The sequence below is a fragment of the Mus caroli genome, chromosome 10 (genome assembly GCF_900094665.2).
Source record: "Mus caroli chromosome 10, CAROLI_EIJ_v1.1, whole genome shotgun sequence".
Classification (NCBI taxonomy): Eukaryota; Metazoa; Chordata; class Mammalia; order Rodentia; family Muridae; genus Mus; species Mus caroli.
Window position 1 is genome coordinate 89,929,530 of NC_034579.1, and position 20,387 is coordinate 89,949,916.

At 40.0% G+C, this 20,387-nt stretch overlaps 1 long non-coding RNA gene across 2 annotated transcripts in view; it reads left to right on the forward strand.

Moving 5' to 3' along the window:
* Positions 1-11,773, forward strand: part of LOC110303759 — a 21,484-nt gene extending 9,711 nt beyond the window's left edge. Inside the window, exons 1-3 of one of the 2 annotated variants that reach the window (XR_002378955.2) lie at positions 2,980-3,488; positions 6,919-7,050; positions 10,362-11,773. This is a non-coding gene — a long non-coding RNA (uncharacterized LOC110303759). Of the gene's footprint in view, positions 1-2,979; positions 3,489-6,918; positions 7,051-10,361 lie in introns of those variants that run through there. The other variant, XR_003837741.1, reaches the window with a different exon arrangement.
* Positions 11,774-20,387: the final 8,614 nt, after the last annotated feature.

The window sequence follows — 20,387 nt, forward strand, 5'->3', positions numbered from 1 at the left end:
TTTATATACTGGATTACGTTGATGGATTTCCGTATATTGAACCATCCCTGCATCCCTGGGATGAAACCTACTTGGTCAGGATGGATGATTGTTTTGAGATATTCTTTTGTTGTTGATCCTCAATCTTCTGAAACAGGAGACCTCAAGGGGTCTATTTTCATGAAATGCCCACCAAAATTTTGCCTCAGTCTGAGCCAACTAGTGGATCACTGATTGTCAGTGCCCAGATGGTGACTACTGCCCTGTTTCTCAACCTTGCCATGAGGATAGCACTCTGTGATCTGTGACAACGAGTAGTGAAGTCATTCTTAGGGGCTTCTGGGACAGCTTTCTTTGTGCTCATCCACTGAGTTGATGGTTGGTGACTTGAGGACATGATGCATGAATCACAACCTCTGCCCTGATGTGTGAGGTACTCCCGTCTGACTTCCAAGACAACTGTGATGGGTCAGATTCCCCCCTTTTTAGTAGTTTCTTGTGCTGTTTGGAGGGTGTCAGATAAACCCTTGGGAAGTTTGTCAGCTGGTCTGATTGACTAGCAGGATTTTGTTTCCCATAATCGGGTGGCCATTTAATCACCTTCTTTGCCGTTGGGTTCCCAAGTTAATAGAGCTCTGAAAAATAGAATCCCTTCTAATTAACTTTTACCACATGGTTTAATGCTATAAAGACTTTTACCAGGGGGTTTAGGTCATTGTACAAAAGCCCCTCTTCCCACTCATGGGGGGCAGGGGGCTGCTCTGCTTGCTGTGAAACTGAGGTGTTCCCAGATAGTGTAACCTTCCTTCAGTTCTTACATGTAGGCTTCCTTATGGGCTTTGATTCTACAAGAGTAGCTAGACAGTGCTCCTCAGACTGGACTGGGCGGCTGAGGGTTCTGAAGGCATCCTGGCCCCCACGAGTGCTAAGTAGTCCCAGTGACCACAATGTGGTTGACATTGTCCCAGTGAATGACAGGGCTTGAGAGATGGGGAAACCACACAGCAGTAAGAACTGGCAAGCTTCCAAGCTTACTGTGTGCCAGAAGAGGAGCCCAGTGGTTTACATGTGCTCTCTTATCTGATTTTCATCATAGTCCAAAAAATGCTTCTATATCCCCACCTTGCAGATGCGACTGTTGAGGCTCTGAAAGGCCAAATTATTTGCCTAAAGCCGTATACACAGTGACAGACTTATGTCACTCGTGTAATTTGGATCCATGGGCTGTTGAATTCTGGAACCTATCCTTTAACTGTTATACTGGCTTAGTTCTGTACAAATACTGCCAGCCTCAAGAACAAACTGTATCTAGATATAAATAACACATAAATATGGGCAGGCCTGGTTCATGGACATATTTCTTTAGAGCTCTAAGGAACAAGTTAGCTTTGTGACTTTGACAGAAAACAGAAGGTAGGTTGTGAAGTTTCTTGGGTAATTCTAGGTACTTGGACACCTGTTCAGCTATTCTGGGATTCTGTGGTGGGGGTAAGGGGATACAGGGAGGGTGAGGTCATTATTGCAAAAACCATTTCCTGAAAGCTTGACTTCAGGAAATGCAGGAGCATTAAAAATACCCATTGTGTGGGAGCCGTGGCCAGAACATGACTCACATTTAACAATTGTGTCCATAGGTCACAAAGGATTTGAGGAACATTGGAGATATTCATACAAAACTCTGTCTGTGGGTGGTTCATTATGAAACGTTCAGTAGGTTGCGAATCATGTTACCATTTCAAGAGTGACATTTACAAGTTTTCCTGGAAACTGTGAGGCCAGACTTCTCCATTCATACATTGATTTGGTTGTCCACCTACTAAGTACAAGGACCTTCATTAGTTCCCTTAGGATATTAGAAAAAGAACTAAGTTGTGGTCTTGACCTTTGCGGTGTATAGGAAGCACCTGCAGGAAAATGGCCTTCTTTGTAAATTTGCCCACATCTTTGCTTTCACAAAAGGAAGGCCAACTCTTAAAGGAAGATGCTTCAGTTCATTTCCACCACAAAGAAAGGGCTCTAAGTAAATCTGCCAACTCTCAGAACTTATTCCCAGCAATCCCTGGGAGAGGCTTGGCTTGGGCTTGGTAGGTACTTTTTCTGTCATTATAAGAATGAGACCAGGTGAAGGGAACAGAAATTATTAATTGAATGATCCTGTGCATTTTTTTAAAAATTGGCACTGAGAATGTTTTTGTTTATTATTTCTAATTTATACTTTATTCAAACTTATATATTCTAAATAAGATACATACATATGTATTACAAAAGGCAGTAATAATCTTCTCCTAGGAGGCTACGCCAAACTCAAGGTTCAGAATAGCATCAATACTTTGCATTTCCCTATGCCTTCTTACTCTGTCCTAGCATCCCATCTCTCCCCTTTGGAGGAAACCATTGTCTTGAAATTATGCTTATAAGATACAGAATGGAGGTCTCAACTCCTCCAGTCTGTTCACGATGAGGCAAAGCTGAAGGAGAAGTAGCTTAGTACCCAGGGTTCATTTCACCATGGCAGACAGACCCATATTGGTGGCTGTGTTTATTTCCATACAGGCTCCTACTGGCTACATGGAGACATAGTGTCTGGCAAAGGAGTGGATCATCTGAAGACCTTGGTATTAGAAGTGAATCCAGGACCAATCCTCATGAATGACTCTGTAGGAACCAGGCAGATATGAAGGCTAGGGTGATGGCTCAGTCAGGAAGAGCCCTTTCTGTGAAAGTATGAAAACTGAACTTAAACCCTAGAATCCATATAAAATAGTAAATGCAGTCACATGTGCACCTATAATCCCAAGTGTCTGGGAGGACAGAAAACAAGAGGGTCACTGGGGCTTGCTGGCCACCAGCCTGGTAAATAAGGCAGAGAACAACAAAACAGGACGCTTGATGCCTTCCTCTGGCCTCCATTGAGATATACCTCTCTGGGAATGAGAATGCTTGTGCTCATTCACCACACACACACTCACACACACACACACACACACACACACACAGAATCGCAGAATATTTTATAAAAAGTAATAAGAAACTATTTAGTAGATATTATTTAATATTCTAATTTTGTATTGTTTTGAAAAATTCAACTAAATACCATGAGTTAATAACTGGTGATCAAAATAAACTTTGGAAGGCTGAAATATTAGCTCACTAGAAACACGGAGGAAAACATGTTATTATCAACTCTTCAGAGAGGCAATGATTTTCTTTTTTAAACTTTGAAATGACAGAGGAAACCACAAGGAGAAATGATTGACACCTGCAGTTACATAAGAAAGTGGTAAATATACAACCAGCAATATAACTTAGGCCAGCAGATGGGAGCGACTTTTATCTAACATGACACCCAAGCTCTCATCTGTGGGGGAAACTCCCAGGAAGCTGAGTACAGTGGCAAACTCTTTCCAATGTGTTGGATGAAGAAGGAATGGAGAAAGATGAGCTCCAGGTGGGAACAAGACAGCTGTTCACACTGTGCATGAGGAGAAGGTTGTGGGCCTGATACCCAGGTATGTCTCCTGACTCTTTGGGAACTGGGGGATTGAAATGGTTCTAGGACAAATGAGATTGTTGCTATCTAGATCTTTGTCTATTGAGGTGGGGTCACTAGAATGTAGGAGCTACAAAAGCACTCAGATATAGCATTTGGGAAGAACTGGGAAACATTTCTCAAGACTCTGACAAGGAAATGAGCTGTTTCTGCTGGGTAGGGAGAGACAGTGCCTCGCAGAGATCTTATGGCAGATAAGGACATACTGCAAGGAAGTAGTATTAGTAGTAGACAGACTGTCTTTTTGCTTTAAGAATCCACAGGGTAGTGGGTTCATAGGACAGTGAAACAGGACTCAAAAAGCCACACAGGAACTCAGAGGGAATAGAAGCTGAGGCCTTTCATGGATCTCCCATTGCATGCTTATTTAATATGTGGGGAAAATGATGTAAATCAATTCATACTGCTGCAATGACAAGCAGCAAGGAAAAATAGAATAGTAATTTCCTAGCAGTAGCCAACAACATGCAGCTGAAAGGCATCCCATTGCTGGAGGATGCATGTCACTGACAGTGGGCTCTGAGAGTATAAAGCATTGAGATAATTTTAGGTGGCATTCTCTCTGCTTCTTGCTTGCATTTCAATATGTGAACATTGAACCATCTTCCTGATATCATGCCTACTTCTTGGTGCTATAAATTTCTGCTGAGATGGTCTCTTATCCCTTTAGTATCATAAACCAAACAAGCTCTTTCTTCCGTAAATGGGTTTGGTTATGGTATTTTATCCCAGCAACAAAAAGTAACTTATGTATTCGTGAGTGGTATCAATGACCCCAGAGAGGCCTCTCCTCTTTCCACAATGAAAAATCACCACTTGTGATTTAATGGTCTGAAAATTTCTGAAGGAAGACTCCAGAATCAGGTAGTATACAAAAACAAATACTGTTTATTTTGTAGAAACTACTAGCATGCTAGGGCCACCATCATTTCAGAATGGTCACACAGACAATGCTATTCAAGTCCCTTTTATAACAACTGCTTAACTGCTTCTGAGATAACAACAGACTTGTAAAACCTACAGCATATTCCAAGGGGTTACAAAGACCATTAACCAAAGATCATAAAGAAGATGTATACCACAGGACCACAGGTGCAAAGACAGGAGATAAGATATTGACTGGTTTATCTATACAAAATTTCAGAGAGAGCTTAGTTATGGTTTTTAACTTTCTATGAACCTGTAAGCTAGTAACAAATGATGAATGTTTAGCCAGATTATTATTCCTAGTGGATAAATAGGTGGACTTTCTCTGTTATAAACCTCTTATTCAATTTATGACCTGAATTTATGTACAAACTCTTAGTGAACTTTTTACCATGTGATCACACACTCTGAAAGTCATCAGAGTGCTGAGAACAAAAGGCAGAGACAGACCTCCCTCCCCTGTCCTTCCTAAGACTTCCCCTGCAAAATTCCCTGCTGTGATAGATGAGAGGCTGCTTTTACCTAGCCTTCCACTGTTTTACTATGAGGTGCTAAAACTGAGACTGCAACTTCTCACCTCAGAGCAACCCAGAAAGGCAGATTAGCTGCTGAAGCAAATTACCTTACACTTAGGATGGGTAGCAAATAGTCTGTGGCCTAGTTTCTGAATGGAGACAAAATGGGATAAAAAGGATCCTTCAATGAACCAGGAAGACTGTCTTCAGGAGACATTGAATCTGCTTGTCATAAGTTTCCTGGATTCTAGAACTGTGAGAAAATTAAAATTTTTATCCGCACTCAGTGTGAGTGATTCTGTTATATAGTTGTCTAAATGAACTAAGATAATAGATAAAATGCTGAAAGCCACACATTACTTAACTGACATGATGATAGTAATAAAATAGTTTTTGCTCATTTAAAAGGCTTGTTAAGGAGACCACAGGAATGTGGAGAAACACTTCAATAACATCCACTGAAGGAACAGAATATAGAGGCTTCCTGATGCCTCTGATGTTATTGTTGTATGAAAAAGCTGTAGATGCCTGACAGGGATTCCAGTGTAATTACAATGCTCCCGTGGCCACCACCACCACTACCACCACCAGTTATGTGACTGCTGCTGTTGGAACTGTGTCCCGTTCATGTACCTGATGTCCTTTCATATCTGACAACCACTTTAGTGCTAATAACTGGTCCCCAAAGCATACAACCATAACTGTTAAGCATCTCAGAAGGATTTTTTGGCCTTTATTGTTTGTTTTTTAATAATGCTATTGTTGCTGTTTGGGTAGTTTTTAAAAATTCTATTAGTATACTGTCCTGGAGGCTGGGTGGAAAAACATTAAATACTAAAGAGGTTTGGTGCTTATTTCTATATTGTGTTGAAAACTAGCTCTTTTCTCTGATACTGCTTTTTAAAAGCTTGGGCCTAACTCTAAACTATTCAAGATTAGTCTATTTAAGGGACCTCCTAAAGACATTTTCTCATGCAAACCAATCTCCAGTGGGCCTGACCTGTGAGCTGCTACATATGTGTACACATGTCCAGTCATGCTCAGACATGTTTGATTCTTTTGGTAACAAATTCTGCTCAAATGCAAATTGGAACCTCTGAAGTGCTATAATTATTCTTCTTTGGCAGTGTGATTTGCTATGGCCTTTTAATTTGACAGTGTTTCTATATTTTATACTTACATAGAAAAATCAAAGAACAGCCTACATTGATATGTACTGATTTCTTGTGTTATATAGATTTTAATTTAATTTTCAAACATTTCTGATTCAAAACTTATTTAAAATATCCAGAAATTTATAAAGAAAACATTGATAATTTTTCTTTATCAATACAGTTTTTACTCTTTTGAAAAAAACAAATGTTAATAATATTGTGCCCTTCTATGTTTCTGTTCTGCCTGTTTATATACATAGACATAAATGTGTGCTCCATCTCTAGAAAAGTAGTGTGAACATATGATGTCCACAGCATAGTACGTGTTTGTCTTTCACAATGTCAGAATTGATGAGAAACCAAGTCACAATGTACAGTAGTTTTGTTGGCAGTAATTTGTTAAATAGTTCTATTTTCTATGATAGCTGGATGAGGCAAACACGGGTTATTTTATTCTAATTGTGTGTGTACTGTGTGTGTGTGTGTGTATGCATTTTCTGTGCATGGGTGCGTGTGTGTAGGTGTGTGTGTGTGTTGTGCTATAGAATATCTAGTTACAGAGGGGTCAAAGAGGCTGCAACAGAGTTAAGAGTTTCAGGAAGCCAGAAGCTGTGAAGCTCACAGGAATTCGAGAATCATCTGGACACAGTATTAAAGGAAGAGATGTCTGCACTGTCACTATTGTTCCTATCATTGGGGGATCTCTTGCTGGGCCAGCCATGGTGGCTTACAGGCTTACAGCTAGGTAAGACTATTGATTGTGATTTTTTTTTTCCTCTTGGAATTTTCATAGCACCTTCTGATACAATGAGAACTAGACCTCAGGGAGGAGGCTTCCGGGTCAGCACCAGAATGAATCTTCTAAGTTCTGTCTCTGAAGTTTGTGATGTCTTCAGTAACAAAGCTTACCCTGAAGCTTTTGGAGGTAACCGAGGGCAGTAACTACATCTTAAATCATTTTGGGAGTCTCTTGGATTCACCTGACCCACAACTTAAAGGAAGGTTTCTCTTGCCTGGAGTATCAGTTATATAGTTCATAATTCCTGGGGAAGTACCATCATTCTGTGTGGCATAATTTTACACACACACACACACACACACACACACACACACACACACACACACACACACACAGAGCCACCCCACAGTGTGTAAGGCATTTCCGCATGACTTTTGCAGACATCTGTAGTGTTATTTATCTCTCCTTCCTTGTTCTGCCTCCCTCTGTATCATCCTCCTTCCTCTTCCCTAGTTAAGCCCCTGCCTCCAGTTCTCCATTGATAGCACTTGGTGACATTTACTCTACGGAGCTCCTTCTCTCTGCCTGGCCCTCAATGTCAGAGTCCCTGTCCTGTCTACTTTCCTGGCTTCTATGGTCACTTCAGATTAATTTTAACAGTCAATTTGATACAACTTAGAATCACTTGGAAAGAGAGGCTTAATGAAGAATTATGCAGATCAGGTTGGCCCGTGTGCCTGTTTTGGGGGTGATTGTCTTGACTGTTAATTGATGTAGGGGGCACCCAGTTCACTGTGAGAGCCACCATATCATGAGGAGGGTCCTTATCAATATGAGTTAAGAAAACCAGCTGGAAGCAAAATCAAGCAACATGGATGTTTTTAATGTTTCTCTGCCCTTAACTGTGGCTGTGTCATGACCAGTTGCTGCCTTGAGGTCTCTGCAGTGATGGATTATAATTTGGAATCACAAGACAAATAAGCCCTTTCCTTCCCTATGTTGCTTTTGGTCAGGGAATTTTATCACAACAGAAACAAAACTAGAATAGTAATGGAAAGAACTTTCCATAAAAACAATAGTGGAAATAACTGCCAATATATTTGGTTGCACAGAAAGTTAGAAACATTAATCAATGGCAAAGAAATGAAATCATTAATACAAAAGAACTCTTGAAATAAATTAAATTGATACTTTCATAATAAAAGAATATTATGATTTTTTTAAAAACAAAAGTAAATTCAAGTCATAAAGGAGGAAATTCTAATTTGCAAAAGCATGCTAGGAGATTCTTTCATATAATATTTCATTAATTCTTTGAGCATTAAATACAATGCATTTTGATCACATTTGTCTCAGTTCTTCCCTCTAACTTCTCCAAGACCCACCCCAAATTAATGTCCACTATTTTTATTTAATAACACACTGGATTCTATTTGTGCTATTCATGTCTTTGAGTGTTGGGGTGCCCATAGAAGCAGAGTCAACATAACAAAGGTCACATCATCAAACAAAACTGGTTCTCCTTCCCCCAGAAGCCATCCACTTCTAGTAGGTCTTTAGCTAGGAAGAGGGCATTCATGAGCCCCTTTCCCCCACTGCATGTGGGAATGTTGACTGACTTGATCTTGTACAGGTCTTATGCAGATAATCATAGTTGCTGAAAGTTCATCATGAGTGTAGCAATCTTGTCATGTCTCTGCATTAACCACCATACACTGCACAAAAACTTCATGGCAAGTTTTAGAAACTGCAGTAATCTATGGGTAGAGAGATAGATGGTTAGGGGGCAATTTTATACTATATGTATTTACCAGAGTAATAATTACAACTTCCCGTTTTGCATCCTATGAGCTCTCAGTCATGTGTTCTAGGCCAGATTTACAGCACCAGGCATGTGTTTTCTCCTGCTGAGAAGACCTGAAATTCAAACAGAAAGTGGTTGGTTACACCTACAACATTCATACCACTATTGTGCCTATAGGCATATCTTGCCACACAAGTCATTACTGTAGTTCTCAGCTTGGTAAGAATGTTGATGACTCCCCATACAATAGCCTATATAATACTTTCTGGTACTATGCAATCTAGCCAGCCTGGAGAAAGCTTCCTGTGTAGTACCAAGTTGATTTCTCTAAGTCTTGTGATCAATGTATGCAATACTTTAAGCAATAGGGTCTTACTATAAAGTTCTGGTGGGAAAACAAGAACATTGGCAATAGATTGTATTGCTTTTGGGTCTTGGGGACAACCTAACCAACAATATCAGGGGCAGTATCCCATAATTGGCACTGGGCCTTTTTTTGGCCACCTATGTTTTCTTAGAAGAACATTATTCCTAGTTAAAGTCTTTTATTTTGGGAAATATCTATCATTTATTTATCTATCTATCCATCTATCTATTCATCTATCTATTATCTATCTATCTATCTATCTATCTATCTATCTATCTATCTATCTATCTATATTCTATCCATCTATAATCTATATTTTATCTATCTATGAGGCTCATAAAGTAGCAGGTTTCCATATATCTATGTCAAATGTCCTTAGTATTAGTTATCCTTCCCCATCCCTTTCTGTCTCTTACCCTTCCACTTTCCTCCCACTTGATCTTCCTTCCCCATTATTACTCTTTTCCACAACATATGAAATGATAATTTAAAGGAAAGTATCTAGCACATTGGGAAAATTGACTCATGTCATTTTGAATCACTTCACTCTCTGAAAGAAACACACCAGGCAAGAGCCTGAGATACTTGACATTGGCCTGGCCCTTGTTATGATAATGCGAATGGTATTCAGCTTTGTAGCATATGTATGGAAACTAGAATGGGTCACCCAGGAAGCACCGCACCAATGATTGCAGAGAAAGTCAGTACAATGGGAGGTAGGGGAATTACATTTGCTTAGTCTAGAGAGAAAAGAGTGAAACAGGAAAGAGTTATCTAGGAGAATAACAAGTATTTGATAAGATGATTGGTTCATCTTTATGATGGACAATAAAATAAAAAGGATTTGGTTAAATTATGGGAAAAATTGTCTAATTAATACTCTTAAAACTTCAGGATAGATTGACCAAGGACCACCTGTCTTGTTTCTAAGCAATTTAAATGATACCTGTTGTGTGGCTTAGTTATAGAACAGTAGATGGCTGGGCCTTGATTAGAATATAATTATAATATAATATAATATAATATAATATAATATAATTATAGATTCCTAGAGCTGAAAATAGTCATAGTAGATTAAAGCATCCCATTTGTATGGTTTTTAGATTTTCCTTACCAGGCACCTACCAATGCAGAACAATAACAAAAGGACATATAGAATATGAAGTCTTGAAGGTTACAGTTCTCATGAGGTTAAATGGATGGAGTTTTTCAAAATGTCTGCTTAGGTTATGCGAACAGATCTTAGTTATATTGTATGACTAAACAAACTTGGACATAAAGTTATGGCAGAATGATACAGTTCTATGATGTTTTATTGTATTTCAGATTACAGATGAAAACCAGCTGTTGATTGTGAGAAAATGCATCCAGGTTCATAAATCCTGACTGCAAGTGTAGTGACCAAAGTGGAGGTGCTATGGAGTGTAATTATCAGAAGACCAGATGGGCCTCTTATATTCTCATCTGCATGAAAATCCCCCCTCTTACTTCTAGCCTTACCACATTGAGGATTTCATTTGTTTAGACAGGCTCTCACAGTACAGCCTAGGTTGTCCAAAGCCCACTATATATCCCAGCTAACAGTGAACTCACACTACCCCTGCCTCAGCCTTCTGGGTGCTAGGATTAAAGCCATTAAGCCACAACCCATGACAACTTCAAATAATTTTTCCAAATCCATTTCCTCATCTCTGAAGTGAGGGGCTGATGCTAAAGCATTTTGCTGAAAACCAATTAATCATAAGGTGAGTTTAGAAAAGGAGATGGCCAGACCCATAGCAAATGCTATCAAAAGGTGGACAGCATCCACCGTGGTAGTTTGGGAGTAAACTGATTTCATGGGTCACAGATGATGAAGAGGATAATGGAGAATTTTTGTTGTGGGAGGAAGTCATGTGGTTACATGTGGAAGCCATGAACAGGTATACAGGGTACCAATACAAAATATTTCCTGTTGTGGATCATGATCAACAAAGTTAGGTCAGCATTATCATCTATTACTTTTGCTGACTTATCCTTTTGTTTGATTTTTTTCTCATGGCTCAGAATGTATCTCATTTTCTCACTGCCATTTTGGTAGTAACATGGCCATTGCCTCACATAAGAATAACACTCCCACAAAACTATGCCTTCTCCATCCTTCCAGCCATGGCAGCCATAATGCGCATGCATTTGACTTCTGTGCATCTTATAAGTCACTGAGCAAGTTGCTATCCACCGTTATAAATACATTTTAAGATTAAAGAGCACAGTGTAATACAACATGAAGAGAAAACGTATGGAAGTTGCACAACTGAAATGTAATAGCTAATTCAAACAATTAAGTGGACTGAGTTGCAGTTGGTAAGTCATAAATATGCTCTGTTCTGGGCTCCTGCAGTGAGGAGCAGAAGTAACTGAAAGCCCAGTTTTTCTTTCTCTAGATTAATCACAACATTCACAGCAAGAACAAGCGTCTATAGGCTGCTCCCAGATAATGGCTGAACATGGCAGGATATTAATGTAAACACATTTGGGTGAGATGTTTGATTTCTTCAATGCATGGCTTTAGATTAAGAAGTTTCAGTAAATATATCAAAAACACATGCAGACCTGGGGTTTCTTCATGAATATAAAGCTTCAATAAAGATTTAAGGGTTCTGTATACTTTGTTCAGCTTCTCATCTTTACCTTTTGCAGATATTGCCTCTAATTTATACACTGAATGTCTAATTCCATCTTTCTCCCCCTTCCCCTCCTCTTCCTCCTCCTCCTCCTCCCCCTCTTTCTCCTCTTCCTCCTCCTCTTTCTTTTCCATCTCTTCCTTTTCCTTTTTGAGACAGGGTGCCATGTAGCCCAGACTGTACTCAAACTCCTGATTCTCCTTCTGACCCTTCTCAAGAGTTGGTGTTATAGGCATTTTGCCCAGCTTGTCATGTGTTTCTTGAAGGATTCAAATTATCACTGAAAGACTGTACACTCAGGAGCAAGCATGAATGGACTTGAGAGCAAATCAGTAGATTTTTCTAGCCTATCTCAGAGAGGAAACTGATTGGAATGAAACAAGAACAGCAGGTACCTCAGTAGCAGCAGAGATCAAAGCAAATGTTCTAATGTGACTAAGCCTTAGGGGATGGGGATGAGGGAAGATAAAGAACTAATGTCAAGACACTTTCAAATTTGATTAAAAATGTACAGCAAGACTCAGGAAACTCAGTAGATACATAGCAGAAGATACATAAACCAAGCAATAGTGAGGAACATGTTGGATAAATTGCTAAAACTCCAGGATAATGAGGAGCTCTTATTCATGCTGTGGAGAAAGTGTTGTTTGCAAAAAGTGAATCATTACATCGAAGGGAGCAGTGTAAAGATATTTCTTGGTCTAGTTCTGCAGACACTACTTCCTCTTAAATAAGGTCACAGTTGGACATTCCTTTCATGTCTCATATTTTTGTTGTGAGCAGCATGTACAGAAAGACAAAGAATGAAGTACACACATTTTGCTTTTATTTATTATGCTGTCTTTTACTAGGGTGAAAGATGAGTCATTCGCTCTCTCCTTGGAGACATTGAGAACCTGCTGGATCATAGATAATTAGACCACGTGTACTGGTAGTTCACCATGTTCCTGCTGATTTAATCACGTCAATAATATTTGACCTGAGAAGATTCTTTACCGTAATTTTACCACGCCATCCAAATCTGGCCTGCCCTTGGAATTCAAGCATGCCTGGACTGCAAGAAACTATGTGACGATAGTGTCTTCTTCAGCCTCTTAGTGAAGATTTCCATTGCTATAAAGTGACACCATGACAAGGCAACTCTTATAAAGGACAACATTTAGTTGGGGATAGCTTAGAGTTTCAGAGAGTCAGTCCATTATCATTGCAATAGCATTATGCATGTCAGTATCTAAGCAGGCATGGCACTGGAGGAGCTGAGAGTTCTTCATCTTGTTATAGAGGCGAACAGAAGAGGACTGGCTTCCAGCCAGCTAGGAGAAGTATCTCAAAACCCACCCCCACAGTGACACACTTCCTCCAACAAGACCATACCTACTCCAACCAGGCCATACCTCCTAATAGTGCCACTCCCAGGGCCAAGCATACTCAAACCATCACAGCCCCCACTCTGCTCTCTCCTTTGTATGACCATGAGGAGGGTGGGATGTGTTAGGAGGGGATTCCATCTGAACAATTTGGTTTCCATCGGGAGCTTCACTGGACTCTAGTCTTCACTCCCCAACCTTCATTGTTAATAAAGGCTAGCTAACTTTTCCTTCATTCAAGCCTTTTCATGACACCCCACAGTGGGACCTGTATACTTCAGGGTCCATGCAAGGAACTCATCTCAGGTGTGGCTACATCTACTCTATATCATCTTTAAAAGGATAAAAGTTCTTTTTTCCCTCTGGAACTTAACCCATCAAGGCATATGACTTTTTATTTGCCTATTTTTTGTTTTTGTTTGTTACTATTAATGCAGACATAAAGGTCCTCTGTGTTTGAATACTTAAAGGACCCAAGGATCCGAAGAGGTTTGCAGCCCCATAGGAGGAACAACAACATGAACAAACCAGTACCCCCAGAGCTCTCTGGGACTAAACCACCAACCAAAGAGTACATATGGAGGGACTCAAGGCTTCAGCCGCATATGTAGTTAATGATGGCCTTGTGGCACATCAATGAGAGGAGAGGCCCTTGGCCTTATGAATGCTCTATGCCCCAGTACAGGTGAATGCCAGGACAGGGAAGCAGGAGTGGATGGGTTGATGAGCAGGGGGGAGTGGGAATGGCATAGGGGGATTTTTGGAGGGGAGACCAGGAAAGGGGATGACATTTGAAATGTAAATAAAGTATCTAATAAAAAACAACAACAACAAAAAAGTAGAATGCTGCTATGGGGGGGGGGTTATTGTTATCTCATCATATCTCAGTTGACAGCATTTGTTTTGTGATTGTCCTTGTTCTCTTTGTGTTATAAGGTATAACAGGGTAACTTATGAGCATCAGGTATTTATTTGTACACAGTGCTGGAAGCTTAGCTATCTAAGATTGGCAGGAGCCAGCCAGACTCCACATTTGGTAAAGGTTCACTTCTTGTCCATGGATGGCTATCTTCTTTTTGTGTCCTTTCACAGTGGGAGTGACTTTTTCTATTCTAAGTCCGGTTCCTGAAAACCCTTCTCTTGTGCCATAATCACACTGGGAATATAATTTTAATATATGAATTTTGAGGTGATGACCAAATTCTTTCTATAGAAGAATAGATCTTTAACTTATATATATTTTCTTAGTCCATTTGGGAATGATTTTTACCATGTTGCAAGGCTGCAAAGTGTTGCATCTACTCCTTTGAAGCTGATTTTTTACTTAAAAATTGTCACAAAATCTATAATAGATAACTTTGTAAAGAACACCATTGGCGAAAAGAGTTACTTACTATTTCCTTAGGAGAGTTTCTTAGAACAGGATCGCTGGGTATAGGTCACACAAACTCTGAAGTCATTATAAATCTACCCAACAGATACTACCAACACATACCTTGATCAGCATTGAAGACATACTTTTCCTTAAAAGTCATACTCAGGTAAAAAGCTTTTTGTTGGGGCTGGAGAGATGGCTCAGTAGTTAAGAGCACTGAGTGCTCTTCCAGAGGTATTGAGTTCAATTCCCAGCAACCACATGGTGGCTCACACCCACCTGTAATGGGATCTGATGTCCTCTTCTGGTGTGCATGAAGACAGCTACAGTGTATTCATAAAATAAATAAATAAGTCTTTGAAAAGAAAGAGAGCTTTGTTCTATGGGTGCATAATCCAATGCATGGGCATGCATGTGTATGAGACAGAACAGCACTCATGTGGTAGTCAGATGACAACCTTGGGTGTTGGTCCTCACCTTCTACCTCGTTTCAGACAATGCCTTTTATTGTTCTTTGTTATATACAGCTGGCTAGCTAGCCCAAGATGCTTCTGTGGATCATCTGATCTCCACCTCCCATCTTTCCCCAGAGCACTTGGGTTATAGGTGTGTCCACTACTATGTCTGGTTCCATGCAAGCTCTGAGGAGTCAAACACAGGTGATGGAAATCATCTCCTCAGCCTTGAAAATCATTTTAAGATAAGTTTGATAGTGTGGAAGGATGGTTTGTTGTTTCTACCATTTCGTTTTGTGATTAGAAAGGCTGAGCATCAAATTAATGTCCTTAACCCCTTTTTATGATGTGCCCTCATTGTCTCTAGTTTTCTTAACCCCCACACTGACCACTGAGTGCTATGAACACAAGAACGATATTTTTCAGGCATGTGAAATTCTCTCTTGTTTTGGAATGTCTACTTCTGTTGCTTTTGTAGCCTAAGGTGTTCTGTGTCAAGTCCTCATTGGGATTCCAGGGTGAATTCATATGGTACCTTGTTGTAAGTTCTTTCCTCAGTTTTTATACCCAGGAAAACTGGCCTGTTTCCTTATACCTCTTACAATCTACAGGGATGCAAAGCTGTCTTCCGGCTCAGTACTTGTCAGTTAGTTGTCTGTCTTTGAGACTACACAAAACATACATAGAAGCATCCCTCATCCCAGCCACTGGCGGATCCCCAAGCTTCAGAGGATACCTGATACATGGTAGGCATCAGAAGTATACATTGAATGAGGAAATATTTTATGTTGGCTGAAATGCTATGTTTATTATTTGAGTTAATGCTCAGACTGCAGCCTTTGCCCTAAGCATTCACACATGTTGCAGCCCTAGTTCCCACTGTGAAGGTCTTCCTTGGTAGGGCACTGGGCAGGCAAGCAGGTTTAAATGAGCTTGTAAGGGTGGTGCCTTTCTCTTTTCTTCTTTAGGATGGAGATTCTGGTTAAAACCATCAGAGGGACGTTCCAAGAGCTACAATTAACCTACACTTCATTTTATAATATATCTTCTTAGTGTAGTTGTGGAACAATGGAGAAGATATAATTTATTTACCTATATTTGAAGGCAATGTTCCTTGGTGCTATTTAGTGCTGATGTAACACTACTCATTACATTTGGCATCGAGGCCAAGTGTTAAGGATCTCAGGCTTGCAGGTTTGCAGATTTCAAACTGTCTGTCTCCTTCTGATGTGGTTCTTCCAGTTGTTCATTCCCACTGAAGCTTGGAGATCTGAGAGGCAGGATTCCAATCTCTGTGTTTTCTTAGTGCTGTCAGAGGAACCTTTAAAACCACAGACTTCCTGATTGGCTGTTGCTCTCTCCTCGCCACGTCTTCTTTCTCTGGTTCTGTGACAGTCACTTCCACCAAGCCCACTTCTTGTGTCATCTCCTTTGAAAAATCCTTTCCAAAGTCTTCTAGAGATCTGAGTAAAATAACTATCTCTGGGCTACTGCTGTGTGAAGGCTTCTGTGAATGAGATCTAAATGGGTCTACATGACTCCGCTCCCAGAACCCTTAATTTATCCAGTAGACAAGATTGTAGCTTGATGCTCGTCCACCAAGTCTATGGATCTAAATTTCTGTACTTCTCCTGTTGTAACTTGGTTGCTTACTCACTTGGACTGCTCTGAGTGTAGTTAATGTGCATCATGTGTGTTCTTAGAAGAAGGAGGAAGAGGAGGAGGAGGAGGAAGAGGAAGAGGAGAAGAAGAAGAAGAAGAAGAAGAAGAAGAAGAAGAAGAAGAAGAAGAAGAAGAAGAAGAAGAAGAAGAAAATGTGAAATGATTAAAACAAAAAGAAAAACAAAAAACAAAAACAAAAACAAAGCCCAAAAACAAAAACAAAACCCGGAGAGGGCCCCTGCACGATACACTCTTATTTCCCCACTAACATCACAAGTCAAAGCAGAATGAAATGTTGGTTACTTATAGACTTTCAGGGACTAAGTTTCTTCCATCTATTATGTCTACCACCTAATACATGTCCTGAGGGTCGTCTCCAGTCATCTAGGAAAAAAATAAGGATCACAGGGGAGAAGGTTTTATTGTTCAGGCCTGGGGGGTGGCACCCATTACTTTTGCCCATGTTCTGCTGATGATATCTCAGTTGCAGATAAGAGCCTAGCTATAAAGGAAACTGAGAAATCCATTCAAGTTCTATGCCTGGGGAGAAGAAGTGAATGGGCTGTTGATGAACTCAAGCATGTGGCCCAGGTTGAATTAGAGGACAGCAGGAATGGATTAAGCAGCTTAAATAAGGAAGAAGGCAAGTGAACTTTTCCATATGAAAAGACAGGATTTTCTACAGTGGCACGTAGTTGTTCAGTAGAAGTCTTTGGTCATGGGAAATCACATACCCTGTCATAGGTAAATATAATTGTGTGTGAATGTAAAAAAAAAAAAAAAAAAAAAGAACAACTTATGAGACACCGTCCAAGATACACTAGAACACAGTGACACACGACACATGGGGAATGTACTTGCCTTAGGTCTGGGGTGAGGCCGCTTGGCATATGTTCGGTTATTATAAGACCTAAGGTACAATTACCAATCTCCTGAAAACAATTTGATCATCATTTAGTTCTAATTATGTTGACTCTCCTCCTCAGCCCCTGCAATTATGTCCTTCAGAGTAATGGCAGCCGACAGTTCTCAGGGCTATGGGAGCCTGATTTCTTCTCAGAGTGGGTGGAGAGTAGGAGAAGAGGTGGGCAGGTAGACATTTTGTGCATCAGATGCCACTGTCAAAGCACTGAATGAGAGGCACCCAGAGCACAAAGACACATGGCTACGATTACACCCTTATTGCCGCCATTATTATTTTGCTTTATCTGTTGAACTTGAATTGCTTATCACGTTGAAATACCAGGAACAGCCTTTGCCAAAAAGTGCTTCATCTGTGAGATCTTCTCTTTCTTAAAGGATGGCAGGCAAGCTATTTCCCTGATGGCTCATGAAAAAGGACCACGGGTGGGTCCTTTTCAGCAATCTGCTTCCCTTACAAGTGGGTTTCCTAGCGGAGTGGCTAGTGTTATAAGTTAGCATTAGTTCCTGGGTCTGAATTATTCTTGTCCTGTGTTGTACACATTAAGAAATATTTGGAGTCAGAGTTAGGCTCTAGACCCGAGACAGCTTGAGGAAAACTACCAAAGGAGTTGTGGGGTAAGGGGAAGCCACCCTCTCATTCACTGATAGGATGATGAGGTATCACAACCCAAATTGCATCTTTTATGTGTCTGAATTTTCTTAAGAGGGATTACAAGATTCAGTTTGCATTTTATAGATGCACACTGTATATATTTAAGTGATCATTGGATGTTTTTAAGGAAGGTTTATTATTATTTTTACTTATGTGAGTGAGAGAGAGAGAGAGAGAGAGAGAGAGAGAGAGAGAGAGAGAGAGAGTGTGTGTGTGTGTGTGTGTGTGTGTTGGCCAGAGGTTTCAGGTCTTCTGGAACTAGAGTTAAAGGCAGTTGTGAGTTACCTGGTATAGGTGCTGGGAACTGAACGTGGGGTCCTCTGCAAGAGGGGCATGTACTTTTAACCCCGGATCCATCTGTCTAGTCAGGGAAGTGAGTCTCTTAAAACTGATTCAAAAGAAAAAAAAATCAAGCGAGGCCAGGATTTTTGAGTCAGAGATACTTTTACTGTGATGTCGAGCCATTTTCCTTTGTGCCTTGGATGTAGCCGTCTGCCTTTTAAAAGTATTCAGGATGGGTAGGATTGTAATTCCAGGGTGCATGGAATGGGAAATACTGTCTGGGGTATTTCTGCTTATTTGCTATAAAAATAACAACTCGTTCTTCCCACAATGTAAAGGATAGGATGAGGCATATCCTTTGCTGTGGCGTTAAACTTTGCCTTTTATTTTTATGACCACATTTAAAACTTTCCGTGGGATACTCTATAGCTATGAGTGACCATGGAGATGTCATGCTTCATGCTGGGACTTTTGTCAGAAAGGGAGATTTTTATTTCCATTGCAGATTTTGGAAATTCTGGCCTCGGGTGGATGAATTAGGGCCAATTCTTTCATTATATTTACTTAAAATAAAAAAAACCTGGCTTTTGAAAATGTAACGAGAGTAATATAACTCCTTAGATTTCCAGAAAACATTGCCAGTCTCAGACACCGTACATACCTCTTAACTGCTCTGACTTCCAGTTTGGTTGTGTTTCCGGATGAGACTCTAAGGTGACTAATTCTGTATCCATGCTCAGCTATCTAAAACTGGTGTCAGTGATGAGCTGATGAGAATGCTTCTGTACATACATCTTATTGAATATCTCAAAGACCTGACACATTTAGGGGAAGGGAAATGTTGCTTGACAACAGAGAATAAAAGTTGATAACCACACACCATGATTCAAGTACCAAGGATATGGAGGAAGGGATGGAGCCTTTAACTGGGATTGACCTTGAAATAGAAAGTCTATGACAAAGAACCTCTTCAGTACAATAATGTCGACTTTTAAGTGTCAAGTTGCACATGAGGGTAGAATTTATGGTGCCAACGGGCATGAAGAAAAGCTTATGAAGTTGAACTGAGTTTGTTGATGTCCAGCCAGCCTGGGGGACATGGGAACATACTTTAGAATGCTTAAAAGAAACTGTCAAACCTCCTGCAAACCCCAAATAATTTTTAGAGGATATCTTTCAAGGTTTAAAGATTTGGTATTTGGCAAGTCCTTTTACTATTTTAGTGGTGTGGACTGAATTCCTAAAAAATAACTGCACTTAATTTTTATTTAACTTTCACAATATAAGATATTGTTATAAATGTGTTATATACATTATATATTGATTATATATAATGTACATTATATATAAGCACAATATAATGTGCACATATTATACATGTGTATTATATATTGTGTTTATACTTTTGTCAATCATGTCTGAATCTTCCACGGAGTCTCATGGGTAGATTTGTGGTAAGGAAGAAAGAAAAAAAGAAGAGAAGGTAATTGAGGGTGTGTGTGAAGTAAGAGTTTAGCTTATGTGGCTGGAGAGGTGGATCAGCAGTTAAGAGCATTGGATCCTCTCACAGGGAACCCAAGTTCTGTTCCCAGCACCCACAAGACAGATCGCACCTATTTAGAACTCCAGTTCTAGGGGATCCAAAGACCTTTTGGATCTTGCTTTTGAGGGCACCTAGGGCACATACACTGGGCTCAGACACTCATTTTTGCTTATTGTGTTTAATATATAGACACAAAAGAAACACATCTTTAAACAGTGAATTTACCTGATGAATGCACCGTCATGGGCTCAGCAGATAGTTTATGTAAACCATTTTTGTCTTTGGTGAGTTTCTTCTGCATCTTCTCTCTGCGGTGATGCTATCAAGAGGATACGTCAGCGAGCTCTAACTAATCTTACTTCAGTGTAAATCAGGAGATAAAGCTCTCTTTAAAAATTTCCTTCCCAGAAAAGGAAATCCCTTCTAGAT